A 23,949-nucleotide genomic window follows, 5' to 3' on the forward strand; every position below is an offset into this window, starting at 1 on the left:
TGTTGGCCAGGCTGGTCTCAAACTCCTGAATTCAAGTGATCCAACTGCCTCTGCCTCCCAAAGTGCTGGGATTACAGGTGTGAGCCACTGTGCCCAGCCTTGGATATTAGATCTTTGTTTGATGCAAAGTTTACAAATAGTTTCTACCATTCTGTAGGTTGTCTGTTTGTTTTGTTGATAGTTTCTTTTGTTCTGCAGAAGCTTTTAAGTTTAATTAGATCCCGTTTCTCAGTTTTAGCCTTTGTTGTAATTGCTTTTGGGATCGTCATCATAAAATTCTTGGCAAGTTTTATGTCCAGAATGTTATTGCCTAGCTTGTTTTCCAGGGTTTTTATAGCTTTAAGTTTTACATTTAGGTATTTAATCCAACTTAAGTTGATTTTTGTGCACAGTTTAAAGAAGTCCATTTTAATCTTCTGCATATGGGTAGCCAGTTTTCCCAGCACCATCTATTAAATGGAGAGTCCTTTCCCTATTGCTTGTTTTTGTCTGCTGTGTTGAAGATCAGATGGTTTTAGGTGTGCAGCATTGTTTCTGTGCTGTCATTCTGTTCCATTGGTTTATGTTTCTGTTTTTATACAAGTACCATACTGTTTTGGTTACTGTAACCCTATAATATAGTTTGAAGTCAGATAATGTGATGCCTCCAGCTTTATTCTTTTTGCTTAGGATTGCCTTGGCTATTCAGACTCTTTCTGGGTTCCATATGAATTTTAAAATAGTTTTCTCTAGTTCTGTGAAGAATGTCATTGGTAGTTTGATAGGAATAGCATTGAATCTGTAAATCGCTTTGGGCAGTATGGCCATTTTAATGATGTTGATTCTTCGTCTCCCTGAGCATGGAATGTTTTTCCACTTGTTTGTATGCTCTCTGATTTCTTTCATCAGTGTTTTGTTTTGTAGAGATCTTTTACTTCTCTGGTTAGCTGTATTCCTAGGAATTTTATTCTTTTTGTGGCAATTGTGAATGGAATTACATTCCAGATTTGGTATTCACCTTGGATGTTGTTGCATAGGAATGCTAGTGATTCTTGTATGTTGATTTTGAAGAATACAAATTGTAAAAAGATTCAGCAAAGTGAAATGTTCCAAATATTTTAATCTGTAGATTGTAGCTATGTGAGTTCAAATTCATAATCATTCAAAGGTATAGAAGTCATCAGTTATTAGTCAGTGTAAGGAGAAACATAGAATGTAAGTTTTGTATTTTATAATCAGTGCAGGGAAGCTCATTGCAATAACATAGCCTTCCTAAGCTTTCAAAAATTTTATTTTTACGTTGTCATATAGTGAAATGACTTTTTCTCTTTTAATATGCAAGTCCATAAATTCTAATACATGTATACATTTGTGTATCCACCACCATAATGAAGACACAGAACATTTCTCTCACCACCAGGATATCCCTTGTGCCATTCCTTTGTCATCACACCTATTTCACACTCCCCTTCCACACTTCCACAAAACCACTGATCTATTTTCCATCCCTATAGTTTGGCCTTTTTGGAATATCATATGCAGTTGATTCTCAGTTGTTATCTTCTGTGAAACTGCTATGAATACTGAATTAGCAAATACTAAACTGTTGACTTGGGGCTAAACAGTGAGCCTCTCATCACAACATCTTCATCAACTTATCAATACATAATCTTGTTTTATATGTGTTTCTGTTTAGATATCTTATTCAGTATACAGTTGTCCCTCAGTATCTTTGAGGGATTCGTTTCAGTACCTCCCATGGACACCAAAATCTGTGAATGCCTAAGTCTCTACCATAAAATGATGCAGCATTTGCATATAACCTACTGCACATCCTCCTGTATGGCTTAAACCATCTCTAGGTTACTTATAATACCTAATACAATATAAATGCTATGTAAATAGTTGTTATTCTCTCTTGTTTAGGGAATAATGACCAAAAAAGTCTTTATATGTTCAATACAGATGCAATTTTTTTTCCAAATATTTTTGATCAGTGATTGGTTCAATCAATGGATGTGGAACCCACAGATACAAAGGGTCTGCTGTAGATTGTTGATTCATTAACATTGAACTCAAGCCAGTAGCACTGTAACTCATGCCTGAATGAAGCTTATCTAACACACATGTTTTCTCCGTAAGGCACATCACAGCCTTCTTGCACTTAGGAACACAGATAGCATTTCAACACTAAGCTTGGGGGCCAATTTAAACAGCAAAATCACCAACAGAATGCACAAAAATGCAAAAAAAAAATACTTTGAAAAGGGCACTTCTTTAGGATGAGAGCTGAAACAAGAAAGCAGAGTATTGTCTTATTCTAGCTCAGCTGGGAATGTGCTCTCTGCAGATGTCTACGAACGGCCATGAAAATGCCCCAAGTATACATTTTGGAGTTACAAATAAATTTTAGTGTGTAGGTGAATGTGTAAATTTAGAATTCATGAATAATGAGGTTCAACGGTAAATAGAATCATATAAAATGTAACCTTTCTGAGGTTGGCTTTTTTTACTCAGCAGAATGCTTTTGTGATTTAACTTGTTTCATTTATCAAAATTTCATTCCTTTTTATTGCTCAATAGTAGTTTATTGTATGAATTTCCTGCAGTTTGTTTGTTTGAAGGACATCTAGAGTGTTTCTAGTTTTTGACAACTGTGAATAGAACTACTATAAACTTGTGTACAGATTTTTGTGTGGATGTAAGTTTTCATTTCATTAGGGCAAATATTCAGTAGTAGTATTGTGGGATTAAAAAGCATGCATATCTTGAAATTTGTAAGAAACCGATAACCAATTTTCCACAGTGGCTGTCTCATTTTGCGTTTCCATAATCAGTGTATTAGAGTTCCAGTTACTCCACATCCTCTCCAAAACTTGGTATTTTCAGTATACTTTACACCTAATGGGTGTGTAGTGGTCTCTCCTTGTGGTTTTAATCAGTATTTCCCTGACGGATAATGATGTTGAACATCTTTTCAACATTCTGATACACTCTTTGTTGAAGTGTCTGTTGATAGCTTTTGCTCTGTGTAAAAAATGGGCTTATTTGTTGGCTTTGAGAATTCATATATCCTGGATATAAATCTTTTGTTGAATATAAGATGTGTGAATATTTTCTGTAGCTTTTCTTTTCTGAACAGTGTCTTTTGCAGAGCAAACATTTTTAATTTGTATGTCCCATTTATTGATGTTTTTGTTTTATGGCTTATGGTTTTGGTGTCATGTTCAAGAACTCATTGCCAAATCCAAGATCACATGGATTTTCCCTCTCTCTCTTTTTTATTTGGAGATGGAGTCTCCCTCTGTCACCCAGGTTGGAGTGCAATGGCGCCATCTCGGCTCACTGCAACCTCTGCCTTCTGGGTTCCAGTGATTCTACTGCCTCAGCCTCCCAAGTAGCTGAGATTACAGGTGCCTGCCACCATGCCCAGCTTTTTTTTTTTTTTTTTTTTCATTTTTTGTAGAGACAGGGTTTCACCATGTTGGTCAGGCTGGTCTCAAACTCCTGACCTCAGGTGTTCCACCCTCTTCGGCCTCCCAAAGTGCTGGGATTACAGGCATCAGCCACCACACCCGGCCTTCTCTTTTTATTCTAAAATTTTTATACTTTTACATTTAGACCCATGTTTCATTTTAGGTTAATTTTTTCTTTAAGACAAGGTCTTACTCTGTCACTCAGGCTGCAGTGCAGTGGTGTGATCATGGCTTACTGCAACCTGGAATTCCTTGGCTCAAGCAATCCTTCTCCCCAGCCTCCTGAGTAGCTGAGACTACAGGTACATGACACTACACCCAGCTATTTTTTTTCATTTTTATGTTTTTGGAAACAGGGTCTTGCTATGTAGACCAGTTTAGTTTCAAACTCTTGGCCTCATGCAATTCTCCCACCTCAGCCTCCCTAAGTGCTGGGATTACAGGCATGTGTCACTATTCCTGGCTTATTTATATATTTATTTTATAAAAGATGTGAAGTTTAGGTTGAGGTTAATTTTTTAAACTTTTATTTTAGGTTCAAGGGTACATGTGCACGTTTGTAATATAGGTAAACTGCATGTCATGGGGTTGTGGTGTACAGATAATTTTGTCACCTGGGTAATAAGCATAGAACTTGATAGATAATTTTCCTGATCTCCCTCTTCCCACCCTCCACCCTTGAGTAGGCCCGAGTATCTGTTGTTTTCCTCCTAGTGTCCATGTGTTCTCATCATTTAGATCCCATTAATGAGTGAGAATATGCAGTGTTTGCTTTTCTGTTCCAGTGTTAGTTAACTTAGAATAATGGCCTTCAGTTACATCCATGTTGCTACAAAGGACATGATCTCATTTGTTTCTATGGCTGCATAGTATTCCCTGATATACATGTACCATATTTTCTTTATCCAGCCTGCCATTGATGGGCATTCAGGTTGATTCCACCATGTCTTTGCTGTTGTGAATAGTACTGCAATGAACATACACCTGTATGTGTCTTCATGGTAGGATGATTTATATTCCTTTGGGTATATACCCAGTAATGGGATTGTTGGGTTAAATGGTAATTCTGTTTTAAATTCTTTGAGAATTGCCACACTGCTTTCCACAATGCGTGAATTAATTTGCACTCTCAACAACAGTGTATAAGTGTTCCCTTTTCTCCACAACCTCTCCAGCATCTGTTGTTTTTAGACTTTTTAATAATAGCCATTCTGACTATTGTAAGATAGTATCTCATTGTGGTTTTGATTTGCATTTCTCTAATGATTAGTGATGTTAATTAAGCATTTTTTCATATGGCTTTTTGGCCACATATGTGTCTTTTGAAAAATGTCTGTTCATGTCCTTTGCTCTCTTATTAGTGGAGCTGTTTATTGCTTATAAATTTATTTTAGTATCTTATAGATTTGGATATTGACCTTTGTTGTATGTGTAGTTTGCAAATAGTTTCTCCCATTCAGTAGATTGTCTCTTTCCTTTGCTGATAGTTTCTTTTGTTGTACAGAAGTTCTTAAGTTTAATTAGATCCCATTTTTCAATTTTTGCTTTTGTTACAATTGCTTTTGGGGTTTCATCATAAAATTCTTGGCAAGTTTTATGTCCAAAATGGTATTGCGTAGGTTGTCTTCCAGGGTTTTATAGTTTTAGGTTTTACATGTACGTCTTTAATTTATCTTGAGTTGATTTTTATATGTGGTGTAAGGTAGGAATCTAGTTTCAATTGTCTGCCTATAGCTAGCCTGTTATCTCAGCCCCATTTATTGAATGGCGACTCTTTTCCTCATTGCTTGTTTTGTCAGCTTTGTTGAAGATCAGGTGGTTTTAGGTGTGTGGCCTTATTTCTGGGCTGTCTGTTCTGTTCCTTTGGCCTATATTTTTGTATTTATACCAGTACCATTCTGTTTTGGTTACTGTAGCCCTGTAATATAGTTTGAAGTCAGATAATGTGATGTCTCCAGCTTTGTTCTTTTTGCTTAGAATTGCCTTGGCTATTCAGACTCTTTTTGGGTTCCATATGAATTTTAAAATAGTTTTCTCTAGTTCTGTGAAGAATGTCATTAGTAGTTTGATAGGAATAGCATTGAATCTGTAAATTGCTTTGGGCAGTATGACCATTTTAATGATATTGATTCTTCCTATCCAATGAGCATGTAATGTTTTTCCACTTGTTTGTGTGACCTCTGATTTCTTTCATCAGTGTTTTGTAATTCTTGTTGTAGAGATCTTTCATTTCCCTGGTTAGCTGTATTCATAAGAATTTTATTCTTCTTGTGGCAATTGTAATTGTAAATGGGATTGCATTTCTGATTTGGTTCTTGGCTTAGATGTTGTTGTTGTACAAGAATGCTACTAATTTTTGCAAATAGATTTTGCATCCTGAAACTTTGCTTAAATTGTTTATTAAATCCAGGAGCTTTGGGCCAGAGGTATAGAATCATGTCATCTGCAAACAGGGATAGTTCGACTTCCTCTTTTCCTATTTGTTTGCCTTTTATTTCTCTCTTGCCTGATCACTCTGGCCGGAATTCAAGTACTATGTTGAATAGGTGTGGTGAGAGAGAACTTCCTTGTTTTGTGCCAGTTTTCAAGGAGAATGTTTCCAGCTTTTGCCCATTCAGTAAGATGTTGGCTGTGGGATAGATTGTATTATTTTGAAATATGTTCCTTCAATGTCTAGTTTGTTGAGGGTTTTTAACATGAAGGGATGTTGTATTTTATTGAAAGCCTTTCAAAAAAAAAAAAAAAAAAAAAAAAAACAACCACATTCTCAGACCAGAGTGCAATAAAATTGCACAAAGCTATATAATTACATGGAAATTGCACAAACTGCTCCTGAATAACTTTTGGGTAAATAATGAAATTAAGGCAGAAATCAGGAAATTTTTTGAAACTAAAGAGACCAAAGACACGACATACCAGAATTTCTAGGACACAGCTGAGACAGTGTTAAGAGGGAAGTTGATAGTGTTAAATGCCCACATCAAAGAGTTAGAAAGATCTCAAAATAACAACCTAACATCATAACTACAAGTACTAAATAAGCAAGAGCAAACCAACCCCAAAGCTAGCAGAAGACAAGAAATAACCAGCATCAGAACTGAGCTGAAAAAACTTTAGCATGAGAAACCATACAAAAGGTCAACAAATCCAGGAGTTGTTTTTTTTTTTTTCAATTAATAGGATAGATAGACTGCTAGCAGTACTAATAGAAAAGATATAAAAGCCAAGTAAACACAGTTAGAAATGAGAAAGAGGACATTACCACTGAACCCACAGAAATACAAAAAACCATAAGGGATTACTGTGAATACCTCTATACACACAAACTAGAAAATATAGAAAAAAAATGAATAAATTCCCAGACACATGTAACCTTCAAAGACTGAACCAGGAGGAAAGTGAATCCCTGAACAGACTGATAAACGAGTTCCAGAGGTGAATCTATACTAAAAAAACAACCAATCAAAGGAAGCCCAGGACCAGATGGATTCAAAGCCAAATTCTACCAGATGTATAAAGAAGAGCTGGTACCCCTATTGAAACTATTCCAAGAAATTGAGGAGGAGGGGCTCCTCCCTAACTCATTCTATGAGGCCAGCAACATTATAATACCAAAATCTGGCAGAGACACAACAACAACAACAGCAAAAATAAACTTCAGGCTAATACCCTTAATGAACACAGATGCAAAAATCCTCAACAAAATACTAGCAAACTGTATCCAACAGCATATGGAAAAGCTAATCCACCACTATCAAGTTGGCTTTATCCTTAGGATGCAAGGTTGGTTTAACATGTGCAAATCAATGTATGTGATTCATCACATAAACAAAACTAAAACAAAACCACATGATTATTTCAACAGATGCAGAAGAGGTTAATATTTTTGCCTATGGACATTCAATTGTTCTAACACCCTTTGCTGAAAAGATAATGCTTCCTTCATTGAATTCCTTTGCACAGTGTCAAAAATCAGTTGGGCACATTTGTGCAAGTCTGGTTGTGTCTTCTCTGTTCTGTTGCATGGATCTATGTCTATCATTTTGCCAATGCAGTACTACCTTGATTATTGTAACTTTATAGTAAGTGTGAAAATTGGATAATATGATTCCTTTCAACTTTTTTTTTTTCAAAATTGTGTTAGCTATTCTTTTACTTCGTATTTCTGTATAAATTTTAGAACATTGCATAAATATACAAAAAATCATTTTGGAATTCTGATCACTATTGCATTAAATCTACATATTATGTGGGGAGAATTGATATTTTCATTTTGCTGTTTTCTAATCCATCAATGTGATATTTATTTATAACTTCTTTGATTTCTTTCAGCAGTGTTTTATAGCTTTAATACATAGATCTTGTTCATGTTTTGATAGAAGTATACCTAAGTCTTTAATTTTTTGAAGCTTTTGTAAATGGTATTGTTTTAAATTTCAGTTTTAATTTTACATTGCTTGTTTATAGAAATGTAACTTATTTTTATTTGTTGACCTTGATTTCCATGACCTTTCTAAATTTACTTATTATCTCCTGAAGATTATTTTGGGCAGATTTCTTGGGATTTTCTACATAAAAATATATTATATTATCTGCAGATAGGGCTAGTTTAACCTTCTTTCCAGACCATTTGCCTTTTTTTTTTTTTTCTCACCCTTTTGTACAAAATAGGTTGGTGAGAGTGGACATCCTTGTCTTTCCCTTGATCTTAAGTAGAAAGCATTCAGCCTTTCCACATTTTGATGTTAGTTGTAGGGTTTTTTCTTTCTTTCTTTTTTTCTTTATAGGTGCCCTTTATCAGGTGGAGGAAGTTTACTTCTATTTCTAGTTTGCTGTAAGTAGAATTTTTTCGAATGCTTTTCTGCACTGATATTATCATGTGGGGTTTCTTCTTTCAGTTGCTAATATGGTAGATTGCATTGATTGATTCCCAAACATTGAACAAGTGTTGCATTCTCTGGACAAATCCCCCTTGTTTGTGGTGTATTATTCTGTTTATATGTTGCTAGATTCAATTTACTCTATTTTAAAAGTATTTTGTAACTTTGTTTTGAGAGAGATATTGGTTTTTAGTTTTCTTTTAATGTGTTTGGTGTTGTATGCGGATAATAGTCTCATAAAATGAATGAGAAATGTCTCTTCCTTTTCTATTCTGTGAAAATTCTATTCTGTGCACACTTAGTATCATTTCTCATTTTAATGTTTGGTAGAATTCACCAGTGAAATCACCTGAACCTGGAAATTTTAAAAAAATATTTTTTCTTAACTCTAAAATTAATTTATTTAATAATTATAGAGATATTTGGGTTACACATTTCATTTAGGGTGAGTTTTGGTAGTTTGTGGATTTGGGGTAATTAGTCCCCTTCATCTTGGTTTGCAAATGTATGTATGCAGAATTGTTCATAGTGTTCTTTTATTATTTTCTTTTTACCATTTGCTGGATTTGTAGTGATATCTCCTCTTTCATTTCTGATATGCACAATTTGAGTCTTTTTTTTCCCTTTGTCATCCTGTTAGAGGTTTATCAATTTTATTGATATTTTCAAAGAATCAGCTTTTGGTTTTATTTTCTAATTGTTTTTCTGTTTTTATTTCTAAAATTTCTGCTCATTATTTTCTTCCTTCTGCCTAATTGGCTTTATTTTGGTCTACTTTTGCTAATTTATAAGGATGATAAACTAAGTTATTTCTTTGAGACTTTTTTCTTCTCTAGTACAAGCCCTTAATGCTATAAATTTCTTTCAAAGCACTGCTTTTTGTAGTGTATTTTAATTTTTTGTTCACTTCAAAATATCTTAAAACATCTTTTTGGATTTCCTCATTCACCCATGGATTATTTGCAAGTATATTGTTTAACTTGTGTTTGGAGACTTTCCCATGTTTTTGTTACTGGTTTAATTCCATTATGTCTGAAGATACACTCTGTGACTTTGATTCTCTTAAATTTACCCCATCTTAACTTTTTGAATTGTCATCTAGCCAGCAATCTCTACTCCAGTGAAACAACTGTTCTGAACATGGAAAGGTATACTGGAATAAATTAAAACCAGGTCAATAAGACCTAAGTCTTGTTGATAAAGATTTTTTTTCTAACATATATTTATAGTGAAAGTGAATTTGTTTTGTATTTCAATCTCTAACTGAAAAACTGGAAAGTAAATTTTCATGTATTAGAGGCCTATTGATTGGAGAATCATATGGATGATACTGTTTTTGGTTGTAAATTGAATTCCCATTTCACCTCACTGTCACCCTACCCATTTTAGCTAGTAGGAAGAGGAACTTCATGATAACATTTTTAAAACAATTAAACAAACTTGAAACATTTTCAGGAATAAAGATCTGTGGGGAATGTCCCAGAGAGAGATTTTTCTCTGTATTTTGGTAGCATTTTCCTCATTGCAGGATTTTCTACTTATGATTGATTTGTCACCAGTTTTAGATATCCTCGTATGTCCTCCACACTGTTTCGAAACCTACTGAGTTGTTGGGGACAACAGAATAGAATAAAATATATAATGATATGTGTAGGTGAGATTTGAATCTAGAAATTAATAGACTGTAGTATGCTTTTTTCTAGAGTGAAAAAAAAAATCTTTCTCCAGTGTCCTGTGGTTTCCCTATCAACGGATTCTTACTTCCTAATCCATAGATCCTAAATTTCAGTCTAAATAAGTCTGACATTTCATGGATATAAGAGTCACCCTCAGATATTTAGGAATCGGCATTTCTAAAAAGAACCAAGGGCATTTCTCTCTGGGCCACATTATGAAAGGCCTGGCGTAATCAACGTGTGAATTGTTAATATTCCCAGGTAAGTGGTTATCTGGAATATGTTCAGTTTGCCTGTTCCACCACAATCACATTTCTAGTATTTCCTGCTATAGTTGGCAACTCTTTGTCAACAATATTATATTAAGAATAACTATCATGATAACAATTCAAACCTACTAGATTTAATAGATTGAGTGGCATCTTACCATCAATGAGAGGTAGAACTCAGTGGATAAATATCCAAGCCTTCCTATTCCCAGAAGAGCAACTTTGGGCTTCATTCTACATGGTTTCTAAAATTCTCTACTGGAATTCACCTTTAGTAGCTTCCCTATGCAAGGAAAGAGAGCTTCTTCCTGTCTGGGTCAGCTTCAGTAATATTTCATGGCTACTCTCATCAAGAATTTGTCTTTCATTTCACTGAACTTTAGTTGTGTTTTTAATGAATTTTCTTTTGTTCTGACCTCATTTAAGACAAGATTCATGATCAGAATTCTTTTGATAAGATTATAATTTTGCCCTTTACCTTTATCTTTCTTTTATCTGAATAATCCTGCTGTTTCTCCTCAGTTATTCTATTGACAAGATTTAGGCTTTAGTTAGTAAATCATTGTCACAGTAATACTGTATAATAAACCAACCCAAAACTCAGTGGCATCCAATGATAAATATTTATTCTTACAGTCATGAATCTGCAGTATGTGGATTAAGCTAATCAAGGTGGGCTCAGTTGAGTTCTGCTTTAATCTGGGTATTTGGTTGAGTTTGTTTCCTTACTGTAAGTTGAACTCAGGTCTGCTCCATGTTTATTATGGGGTTTCAGCTGAAGGGAAAGTAGCTACCCAGACATTTAACACCCGCACTTTTCTCAAATCAGCTAACATTTCATTGGCCAAAGCAAATCACATTGCCAAGCCCAAAATTAAGGGGTGGGAGAATGCACTTCTCCATGGCAGGAATGAGGATGTAAACACTACCACATGGGAGTCAAGAACTATGTGACCAATAGCTCAATGCACTACAGTGCTCTTTCTGTTGGGGTGATAAATGGTCTTGTTTAGTGGTTCTCAAAGTGTAATCTTGAAACATGTTGGGATCCCCAAGAATATTTTTGGGATCTGCAAGGTTAAAACTATGTTCACAATAATAATAATGAGGAGTTATTTGACCTGTTTATTCTTATTCCTTCATGAATGTACAGTGTAGTTTTCCAGAGTCTACAAAATGTGTAACATGATAGCAATTGAATGCAGAAGCAGATGTAAAAATCCAGCTCTCTTCTGAGGGGGCAGACATTAAAGAGATTTGCAAGCCAGGAACAGTGATTCACACCTGTAATGCTAGCACTTTGGGAGGCTAAAGCAAGAGGATTGGTTCAGCCCAAGAATTTGAGATGGCCTGGGCAACAAAGTAAGACCTCATCTCTACAAAAAGTAAAACAAACAAAAAAAATCAGCCTGGCATGGTAGCGCACATCTGTGGTCCCAGCAACTCAGGAGGCTGAAGTAGGAGGATCACTTGGGCCTGGGAGATTAAGGCTGCAGTGAGCCATGATCAACTGCACCACTGTACTCCAGCCTGGGTGATAGAGTGAGATCCTGTCTCGAAGAAACCAAACAAACAAAAAAAGAAGTTTGCAGAATGTAAAACAATACCACTGTTCTTGTAAAATATTTCCAGAAATATGGCAATTTTATAAAATGTATTTATGTTAATAAGTAATGGCTTTATAATTATCATTTTAAATGAATTTACAAATACATAGTCTTAAAATTTCTGTTTTAATTTCAAATATGGTAAATATTAATAGATACCATCTTTATAAACAAAACTCTTTGGGATTTTAGTAATTTTTTCCTTCTTTTAATTGTGGCAAATAAAACAAATAACATAAAATTTATTATCTTAAACATTTTTAAGTGTACAGTTCAGTAGTGTTAAGTAAATTCACATTATGATGAAACAGATCTCCAGAACTTTTTCACCTCGTTAGTCTGAAACTCTATACCCATTAAACAACAACTCCCCTTTTCCTCCTCCCTCCAGCCCCTGGAAAACCCATTCTGCTTTCTGTTTCTATGAATTTGACTACTTTAGATACCTCACATAAGTGTAATCATATAGTATTTATTTTTTTGTGACTGGATTATTTCACTTAGCATAATGTCCTCAAGGTTCATCCATGTTGTAACATGTGACAGGATTTCCTTCCTTTTTAAAGCTGAAAAATGTTCCACTGTATGTATATACCACATTTTGTTTATCCATTCATCTGTCAATGAACATTTGATTTGCTTCCACCTCTTGGCTACTGTGAATAGTGCTGCTATGAATATGGGTGTGCAAATAGCTCTTCAAGATCCTGTTTTCAATTCTTTTGGATATATACCCAGAAGTGGGATTGCTGGATCATATGGTATTTCTATTTTTGATTCAACAATTTATTTTAACTAAACTTTTATTTTGAGATAATTGTAGATTCACATGCAGTTTAAGAATTAATACAGAGAGATCTATGCATCCTTTACCTAGTTATCCCCAAGAGAAACATCTTGGAAATGATAGCACAATATCATAAAGAGGACATTGACACTGATACAATAAAGATACTAAACATTTTCATCGTCGCAGTGAGCTCTCATGGTTCCTGACTATAAAGTCAGACCCACTTCCCCTCCCATCCCCTTCTTAACCTGTGCATTGACAGTTGTTTTCTTCCTGTACTTAAAAAATGGTATGTCACTTTCTGCTGTTCTCCATGGTTTCTGATGAGAAATGTGCTGTTTTTCACATTGTTTTTCCCCTGTTTGTGATTTGTTGTTTCTCTCTTGCTTTTTCCAGATAATTTCTTAGTCTTTACTTTTCATCAGTTTGACTATATGTCTTTTGCTAGATTTGGGAAGTTTTCAGATATTATTTCTTTTTCTTTGTTTTTTAATTTTCCAGATGATATATTTATAATAGCCAAACTCAATGAAATTGGAATCCATAGAGGTTTGAAGTGGGATATAGTAGTAAATACACTAAAAAAGTAAAATATATAATACGTAAGTACTTCTTCAGCTTTGCTTTCTTTCTCTTTCTAAGATTCAGAAGACATCAGTGTTAGATCTTTACTGATCATCTCACAGATCTCTGAAGCTTTGTTTGCTCATTGGGTTTGGGGGTGGCGTTTTTCCTCCGTGTTGTTCGGACTTGGTAATATACATTGTTCTACCCTCCATACACTGATCTTTTCTCTTCTGTCTGTAGTCTGCTGTTCAGCCCATCCCCTCAGTTTTTTTTTATTTTAGTTTTCGTACTTTTCAGTTCTAAAATTTCTATTTGGTTCTTGTTTATATCTTCTATTCGTTTGCTGAGACTTTGTATTTCTTCATTTGTTTTCAACATGTTTGTACTTGCTCATTGAAGCAATTTATGTGACTGCTTTAAAATCTGTATTGGATAATTCTAACATTTCTGTAATCTCCATGTCTGCACATATTGTATTTTTAATGCTTAATATGTTTATTTTATAGAGATGATCTTTTAAAAATCCACACATATAAATTCTTTTCTATGTTGATCTTTTTTCTAAAAGTGGGTAAAATGAATATATCCCGTATTTCTCTATTTCATTGTGGAGCAAAGCAATCATAATAGGTCTATGTTTCTTTCTTTTTATTTCTTCTTTTTTGAGACAGGTCTCCCTCCTGTTGCCCAGGCTGGAGTGCAGTGGCACAATCATGGCTCACTGCAGCCTTGCCTTTCTGGGCTCACATGATCTTCCTACCTCAGCCTCCCAAGTAGCTGGGACTGCAGGTGCACACTACCATGCCTGCCTTTGTATTTTCTGTAGAGATGAGGTTTTGCCATGTTGCTCAACCTGGTCTTGAACTCCTGGGCTCAAAAACTCTGCCTGCCTTGGCCTCCCAAAGTTCTGGGACTACAGGTGTGAACCACTGTGCCCAACCTAAGTCTATTTTTTTAATCTGAAATAATGTTCATTGCTCCCCACAGTCATGAACAACATTAAAAACCTCATCTTCTCATAACATATTAATTCAAACTAGTATAAGTGATACTTAGGTTTTAGCATTTTTAAATAAGCTTCATTTTTTAGAGCAAAAAATGCATTTTAGTTCTAACAGACAGAATACAAAAGAGGTGTTTTACCAACAAAAATAAGAAACTAGAAGTTTTAGGTTCACAGCAAAATTGAGCAGAAGGTACAGAGATTTTCATACATCCCTGCCCCCATGATCACACATGCATAGCTGCCCATTGTGACATCCCCCACCACAGTGGTACATTTGTTACAGTCAATGAACCTACACTGACAGATCACCATCCCCTAGAGTCCATAGTTTACATTAGGGTTCATTACAAGGTGTTGTACATGTTATGGGTTTGGGCAAATTTACAATGACATGTTCCCACCCTTATGGTATCATAGGGAGTAGTTTTACTGCCCTAAGAATCATCTGTGTGCCACATATTTATCCTCCCCTCTCCCTTTACCCCTATTGATTCCTTTTTTATATCCAGTTTGAGATTTTTTTGGGTTGCAGTATAATTTCTTATTTTTTTCTTAAAACCTGGATATTTTGGGTATTATGTTATGAGACTCTGGATCTTATTTAAATCCTCTATTTTAGCTGTCTTTTTTTGACATTGCTTTGGCAAGGAAAGTAGGGATGCCACCTTTTTACTGCCAAGTGGGGATAGGAGTTCCAGCTCCCCACTAGGACTCCAGTGCTATCTCCTTGGCTGGGAGAAGTGGGAGTACCTTGTTACTACTCCTTTTGCACCTTCCACTGACATAATTGGGTGGTGGTTCGGGTGACTTTGTCACCACTGGGCAGTGATAAAAGTCTTGACTGTCCAGTAGGCTCTCTTCAGACACCACTCCCTGGGGACACTGGGGAACCTTTTTATAGCCTCTTGAGGGTAGAAATCTGGGCTCCCCGTTCAACATTTTTGGCCTGGGTGGAGGTAGGGCCACAGTTTTTCTATAGTGTTTGGCTGGAGTAATATAGTTATGGTCTGAAAGTTTTCTGTCTTGCTAAGCTGTCCTTTCTCTTTTCCTTCAGTTAGAGAGAACAGGCTTTGGGAGACTTCCTTTGTCATATCCATTGCTATTTCTGGGTTGCTAGCCTCTTCAGCTTCAAGTCTGGTATGGATGAGGCAAAAAGAAAATCCAGGGCACATATCACTATGTTGTTCCTTCGGTCCTGAGGTCCCTACCTGGTCTTCCTTCTTCTTGTCCACTTTCAGAGTCTTTCAGTGCATGTTTTATGTATAATGTTCAGGGATTTTTAATTGTACTCAGCAGAAGGAATAAGGAAAAGTATATCTGCTCCATTTCCCCAGAAGCGGGAGTCTCAATAGTTTTTAAGAATGTGAAGAAATCCTGAGTCTAAAAGGTTTGACAACTGCTGGCCAAATTCAAAGGTTCTTAGGTATTAAATGTTGTAAATATGTAAAACAAACAAACAAACCAAATCTTTGAAGGTGGTCTCAGTAAGAATGCCTTCTACTCATTGCACCACATAAAGACAGTAGAAAACAAATGACCTTCTTATAACTTATCACCATCTTTTCACAGAAGAGGTGTTTTACTGCCAGAAGTAAAAGACTAAAGGCTCAGAAGGTTCAGTCCTTTCAGATGCACAAATTTAGCACTGTAAAAAAAGTGAGCTCCATTGTCTTTTTATTTTCTCAGTTCTCTCTGGTCCAGTGGAAACCCGGCTTTCCTTAGACATGTGTGAAGAGTCAAGTGTGTGGGAACTCCTGTTGTAGTTAGCCTTTCTGGAAATGGGAATTTTAAACTAACACTGCCTGGCTCGAAGTAAGGAGAGTATACAATTTTGTTAAATGAAATACTCTCCAGATTCATTTTGTGAGGCTTACAGAGAAGAGTATCTTTTCACACTTGATCTGTAAAATCAAGTTGCTTATTCTGTGTAGTACACTATACCACATACTCCCAGATTCTGGAATGATTGTCCAATATGGTGTTACATTAAGATCCATGAGGGGGATTACAATTTGTTGCTATTTTTGCATAAAATTTTATTATGTCTTTCTCATGTTTTCCTCATTTTTTTTTTTACCAGAGGCTATCGTGATGAGTGTATTTTTAGCAAATAAATAAATAAAATTCAGATAAATATCAGCCAATCCAGACAGAATTAGTCCTTGCAGCTGCTTTCTCCTAGACACACTGACAGCATTACTCAGTCTCTGCAGGTTTCATGAGCCAGATAGTTAAGAGAGATGAGGGTAGAGCCCTTTGTTCTACATTGGTTCTCCAGTGGTCAGTAGAACATTTCTTCAGGATATAGCACCAAACAACTGGGTGTCAAAAAACAGCCTTTCTGAAATTGGGGCGGGGGGAGGGTTCTTTGTGTAAGAAGGAATCATTTAAATCCTCGTGGTCTTGGTTTACTTCAATGGAACTCTCTCTAGACTGAATCATTTCCCAAAGGACCATCAAGCCAAGTGCCAATTTAATCTCAAATCCTCAAAGGGAAAGCTTACAGTTGTCAGTGGCGCGTCCTTCTCAGGATGGAAATAAAACAGCTCTAGCTTTCTGCTGGGCCAGGAAGCATTGATTGCAGGAGAGAGCAAATGCTCTCACAGTCTAATCAATCTCACAGAGCAGATGGATACAGCAATTAGTGCAAAAACAATTTTGCCAAGAATATTAACACTTCTAGAGTTTATCAAGAAGGGGTGAAGTTTCTACTCAATAATTTTCTAAATTTATAGAATATTTACGGGTGAGCAACAGGGTGTAGGATCTCTGATCTCGTGCTCTTGTGTAGGCCAATGTAATTAATAGAAACACAAAAATTAGGTTCTTCATACACATCAAGTGAAATGTAGAACTGGGAGTGAAAGAGTTTTCTGGTTAATATATGCTCCAACTCTTCTGAAAAACACTGAAATGATTATTTTGTTTTGATACAAGTTATCCAGAAAATTGCTTTAATGTTTGACCTTTGCAAACTTAGGCACAGCTTAGTGATCTAGGGCAGAGGTTGACAAATATTTTGTGTAAAGGACCAGAGAGTGAATATTTTAGGCTTGGTGGGTCATATGGTCTGTTTTACAACCACTCTTGGCTGTCGTAGCACAAAAGCAGCCATAGAGATAGGTAAATGAATGGGTGTGGCTGTGTTCCAACAAAACTTTATAAAACAGGTGGCAGGTCAAACTGGGCACATGAACCAGAGCTTGCTGATCTTTGATCTAGGGCATTATCATTTTATCTCCTCTAACATTATATAGTTATGCTGAAAACATGGGTTTGAACTGTGCAGGTCCACTTACACATGAATTTTTTTTTCAATAAAGATACTGGTTTTTTTTTGATATCTGCAACAATTTGAAAAAACTTGAAGAAGAACCACATAGCCTAGAAATAATGAAAACATTAAGAAAAAGTTAAGTATGTCGTGAATGCATAAAATATATGTAGATACCAGTCTATTTTTATCATTCCCTACCATAAAATATATATAAATCTATTTTAAAAAGTTAAAATTATCAGAACCTAGGAACACAAACATAGACTGTACATGTGCCATTCACAGTCTAGAGAAATGTAAACAAATGTAAAGGTGCAGTGTTAAACCATAACTGCATAAAATTAACGGCAGTCCATACTGTACCTCTGTAGCCATTGTGTTGAGCTTACATGCTTCAAGTGTCTGCTTAAAACACCATGTGACACTAATTAATCACCTTCATGTGATCTGTTCCTCTCTCCAGTAAATTGCATCTCAGTAAAAAGTGATCTTTCGTAGTTACTGCGTCTTTTTCATGATGTTTAGTGGAATATTGTAAATCTTGAGTAACATGGGACACATACAAAGTGTCATTAGTGATACTGGAAGTGCTTCCAAGAAACAGAGCAAAGTGATGACATTACAAGAAAAAGTTAAATTGCTTGATATGTATCATAGATTGAGGTCTGCAGCCATGGTGGCCCAGCATTTCAGACAGAGGATTCATCTTGTGAATAAATTGTAAACTTATGACATTGATAAATACAGTACATCACTACAAATGTATTTTCTGTTCCTTATGATTTTCTTAATAACATTTTCTTTTCTCTAGGTTACTTTATTGTAAGAATCCATTATATAACACACATAACATGCAAAATGCATGTTAATAGACTGTTATTGATAAGGCTTCAAGTCAAAAGTAGGTTATTAGTAGTTAAGTTTTGGGGGGGTCAGAAGTTATGAGTGGCTGTGTGGGGTGTTGGTGCTCTTAACTCTGTCATTGTTCCAGGGTCAATTATGTGTATAAATACATTCTTTTTCCAAAATTAAGTCATTTTATAGAAAGCACCAAACTTATAAATAGGTAATCTCTTTAGAATCATTACAAAGTAAATGTCTGTGTGGTTCCTAGAATTTGTTTTTCACTCATAATGTGAACACATGCAGCAGGTATGCTTCCCCTTTGAGTAATTGCACTTACCAGCCAAAGTCTTCCTATCATCTCTCCAACACACCCTTCATCCTTCTCTTCCTGTGTCCCTCTCCCTTCTCCTGGCTCTCCTATTCTTCTCTTAGTTTTATTCTTTTGCACAATTTTCCTGCTACTCCCCTTACCATATTTCATCTTAATTTTGATTAAATAGGATTTTATGGATTAGCCTGACAACCTAATCAGAAGCTGATTCCTTGTGGTAAGTCAGGATAGACCAGTGAGTGTAGGGCGAAAAGTACAACTGCATTTTGAGGGTTGAACAGCATATCCACTGGGGCCAGTTACATAACCTTTCTGTAGTGATCATAATGTAGCTACCTTCCATGGTCTTTTTACAGAATAAGTGAATTTGTATTGTAAAGGGCTTAGAACAGAGCTAGCACTTAGCTTCAGGAACAAAGCAAGGATATCTGTTCTTACTATCTATCTGTACTCAACATTTTACTAGACATTGTAGGAACTAAAAAGAAAGAAGGATTTTGATTGGACAGAAGAAGTAAAATTGTCTTTATTCGGAGGTGACATGGTTGTCTGTGTAGAAAATCTGATGGTGAAATCTAAAAGCTATTAGAACTATTGAGTGAGTTCAGACTACGTTGTAGGATAAAAGCTTAATATACAAAAGAAAATCAGTTGTATCTCCCTATACTAAAAACAAACAATTAGAAATGAAAATGTATAAAAGTATCACTTACAATCAAATAGAAAAATGAGATAATTTAGTATTGCTAATAATATGAAATAAATCTGACAAAGATGTGCTGGAACCGTACATGGAAACTATAAAACATTCCTGAGAGAAAGTAAAGATTTAAATAGATGGAGAAATGTATTGTGTTTATGGATCGATCTAAAGATTCAATATTGTTAACATGCTAGTTCTCCCCAAAATGATCTATGGAGTGAAAGCAATCTCAATCAAAATCCTGTATTTTTTTTTTTTTAGAAATTGACAATCTGAATCTAAAATTCATAATGAAAGTACCCAGAATCACTGAAACAAGTTAGAAGAAGAAGAAGAAATATGGAAGACTTAAGGTACTTGAGTTTAATTTTCATTATAAAGCAGATCAATGATTTCATGGGGATGGTGATTGATGCTAACGGAAAGGATAGGAGGGAGGGATTAGGGGCACAAGGAAACTACTGGGGTGATGGATATGTTCAATATGTTTCCAAGTTGTGTGTATGTATGTATTTGTATATACATACAAACATTTCATGTATATTTTTCATATATATGTCAAAACAACTGTATACTGTAAATCAGTAAAGTTTATGTTAATCATACATCAATAATTTTGATAGACCCCTCTAATAAATTGTATAAGATCTCATGATATTCATTTCTGTGTGTCAAACTTTCCTTCCAATTTGTGTTATTTTCAAGTTTGCATTAATTTTGTTGTATTTTTTTCTTTTAGATACTATTTCATTGTAGTATATATGAAAGTCTTGGCAAATTCTTTTTGTAATAAGATGTACAACAATGTTATATTTCAAGAGGACCATGAGATGTGATATTTTAAAGGCCAACAAATGCCTCTTTGCATGTCAATTTAGAATACCCCACTAAGAGGACTGTCGATAGGATGTAGTTCTCATCCCCATGCAATCTGTTCAATGGTTTTTCTAATTTGTCTAATTTCATTCATTCATTTGTTCACTGAACATATTTCTGTGGCAGGATTTGAGTGATATAAGTACATGATATTGAATTTACTTGATCTTATATGGTTGATTATAACTGTAGTTTAAGCATTACATGAACAATTTTAGACACTACATAGCAAGTCCTACTGATGTTAGATGCAGTTTCATTTCTATAACATTATTTTCTTCTTAGATGCTTGGTAGAATAATTTATTTTCAGAATCATCCTGACACATTCTGACATTTAAGTAGTTTGATTTTATATGATGTATTATCCTTTAAAAAAATAGGACAAATGCCAAATGGCTGTATCAACTTCAGTGTTTACAGCACAGAATTATTAATTAAATTTAGCTCTTCATTTGAAAAATAAGTTTGCTGGACTGTACCAACTGGAGTGTGGATTAATTTAATGTAGTTTGAAATATAGGAATTACCAAATCCAGTTAAGTTTTTATTATGCTATTTCTATTTCTTGAGGCATATACTCCTGTTTAGGGATTTTTCTCTCCAAGCTAAGATTTCTGTTCTTTTTTATTTAGCCTTCTTGGGCATGTTGCAAATATTCTACTTAGTTATGTTTTTCAGGTCTATTGTAATAGAGCCAATTCTTCATTTTCTCTGCTTCTCACCTGTTTTTGTCTATTTATTTGTGTGTAAGATGTCAAAGGAAAATGAAAAGTAACACCTCAAAATACCACCTTGAAAAGGAAAATGCCAACAAATTCTTTTCTGCACCTGAAGCTTTTAATTCTTTAATCCACCATGGAATGTTGCTTAATTACATATTTTATTATGCATAACTGAAAATTATGTACTTTAGTTTCAACAATGATATGAAAGCATGTATTGTTTATAAATAAAGAGAGACTGGTTTGTCTCTCTTTTTTTATATTACAAATATTTGTGGAATTCTCACATGTTCTCCTTCTAAAACTTGGCTTTTTGAAAATGCTCAGAGAGCTGAGAAAAACTTCAAGTTTTAATGTTTTCTCTAGAAATCAGAAAATTCATATCTTACAAAAAGATGATGTCATAACGATATTATGGGTAAAATCCATTGAACAGTGTAAAGATTTTTGTAGAAGTTTTATCTTAATGAGTTTCGTGAAGTATTTATTGATGGAAAAATGTTACAATTGTTGAATTAGGTGATAAATTCATGGGAGTTCCTTGTCTCTACTTTGGTGTGTGTGTCTGAAATTTTCCGTAACATTTGGTGTGTATAGGTCTTTGGAGGTCACTATTTCATGATGAAATATTCCACACACTTGATTTCAATTAGTGATCAAAGTCTTCATATTAGCAAAATATGCATTACAATATATTTCTGAAAATTTTGAATTGCCATTAGGTTTTTGTGTGTGCATTTTCTGCATTTGAGAAAGCTTTTATTAGGGAAAAGAGAGAGAGAAATGTGAAGATAGACTTGAGTTTGAGAGAAATGTGGCCACTTAACAGCTGAACAAATCAGTTAACCTATTTGAGTTTCCCTTCCCTTGTCTTTGAAGTGAGAATATCAGTGCCTGCCTTAAATACCTCATAGTGGAATGCAGAGGTTTAAACAAGATATGTTTGTGGCAGTGCCTAATAAAACGAAGCATTCTACAAATGTTTTTTCTATATTTAAAACATGTGTGAGGATGGTGCTAGGAAGGGGGCCTCAGAAGGAGAAAGCCTTTGTACTAGATCTAGCGAAACAAATGTTTGCCAATTCCCTTTGGAAACAAAGGTAGAGTAGATGAAACCTGTCCCCACATTAAGATTCTGTTCAACAGGTTTGTGCTCTGGACAAATGCTCATTTTGCATCACATTGCCACAGACTAACGAATAAGCATATTTAAATATTTGAATATTCTTCAACATTCTCATCTAAAAGGTATTGTTATTTCTCCCGTGAAAGGAAAATCAGAGCAGCACAAGGGACATCATTGTGTCAGGTGGGGGTGGTGGTGTAAAGGCATGCATTAAAGTGGCATTGTAATGAAAATTTTGTATTTGAGTACCACAAAAAGCAAATATTTCTGATTCAACTCAGAGTAAATAATGTTCAACATTTGTTGCAAAATATGTCACTTTGGAGTTTCTTTGCAAGTGTTTACTTTGCATAACATACTGCTCTACTGCATTCGCTCATCAACCACTATCATAGAGAACAGGGCCCAAGTCAAGTGCTTTTGATCACAGTAAGTGTATGATCAACTGAAAATAATTGTTGGGAAAAGATAACCACACAACCGTGGTACAAGGCAAGAAGCTGTAATTTTGGTGGTGTTCTTTCGATGGGATTAAATTTGGAGATATATGCTCCCTATAAGTAGGGTAATGTGAAAAGTCTTAAAATGTTGCTCATCTTTTAAACGTTAATTTCAAACTATTTTATTTAACATTTGGTATTGTTAAACAGGTATAGTATTCAGGACATACACCTTCTACCACAATTTCTTTAATTAGGGTACTTTATATTTTATCAAAAATGTGCATATTAATAGATTGTAGTTTAGCCTTTGTCAAAAGACATGCAAGTATTTAGTATTTACATTAAAATGATTGCCTCAGAAGAAACATTGAATTCATAAGCCCTCTTAACAAAAATATGCATAAGGAAGACTAGTATTATTTTCTGATATTTTAGATATGATTAATATTTTGGACCTCCATTGGTTTCCCACACTATCATGCAAATTTCCAACTTGCTTTAACACAACAGTTCTATCAGTTGTATTATAGGGAATACACATTTTAATTGCTTTTTGAAAATATCACCAGGCAGTTCAGAATGTCTCATTTATTGAGAATATTGTGACAATCAAAAACCTTAATATCAGCCAGATGCTAACAATTGGGAATAGGGCGGAATTTAATAATGGAATGTATGGGATTCTCATTTTTACTCAATCTTGAACCATTTGAGAATGTTTTCTATTCAAGCTAGTATTTTTAGATAAACACAGATATAGATATCGCTACTTTGAAAAAAAAAAACCACTTAAACTCAGAATTTCTTAGTACTAAATGCTAACCAATACACACTTTATACATAATATGTACAGACTTTGTTACCAAGCGCCACACAACCAGGACATACATATTAGTTACCTTGGTTTTCAAAGGTTCTGTGTCAACTCTGCATACTGTGTGGCAAGGAGATACTATCAACATTTTATTTTTTGCATAATGTGCAAGTATTATATGGCCACAGAGTGTAATACAAATTAGTGGCAAAGTGCTGAGTGAAGGGAATCCATGACAGATTCAGATGCACAAGGTTGAATATTACCTGTAAACTACCTGACTCTGCTAAGGTCTTAACAGCACAAAACGCTACGTCATGCCCAGCTTTTAAAAGTCTCTGAAATACTTGAACACAATGAAGCTTGTTAAAGGAATTTTGCCATAGCTACAGGTAACAAGAGGACTGGCATGAGTGGTAAATGACATTGGGGGAGCAATATGGAAGATCATCTGGGCAAGTCTTAAATGTGCCATCCTCCCTGAAAACACTTCTGCTCACTCCATCTATCATTGTTTAACATGTGCTTGTGTGTGTGTGTGTGGGGGGGGGGGGGGGGG

The 23,949-nt window shown here is 35.0% G+C and overlaps 1 long non-coding RNA gene across 1 annotated transcript in view; it reads left to right on the top strand.

Annotated features, from left to right (window-relative positions):
- Window positions 1-19,785, top strand: part of LOC108532117 (uncharacterized) — a 245,304-nt gene extending 225,519 nt beyond the window's left edge. The window contains exon 3 of the long non-coding RNA XR_001886360.1: window positions 19,669-19,785. This is a non-coding gene — a long non-coding RNA (uncharacterized LOC108532117). The remainder of the gene's footprint in view (window positions 1-19,668) is intronic.
- Window positions 19,786-23,949: the final 4,164 nt, after the last annotated feature.

The sequence above is a fragment of the Rhinopithecus bieti genome, unplaced genomic scaffold, assembly GCF_001698545.2.
Source record: "Rhinopithecus bieti isolate Rb0 unplaced genomic scaffold, ASM169854v2 scaffold_8220, whole genome shotgun sequence".
Classification (NCBI taxonomy): Eukaryota; Metazoa; Chordata; class Mammalia; order Primates; family Cercopithecidae; genus Rhinopithecus; species Rhinopithecus bieti.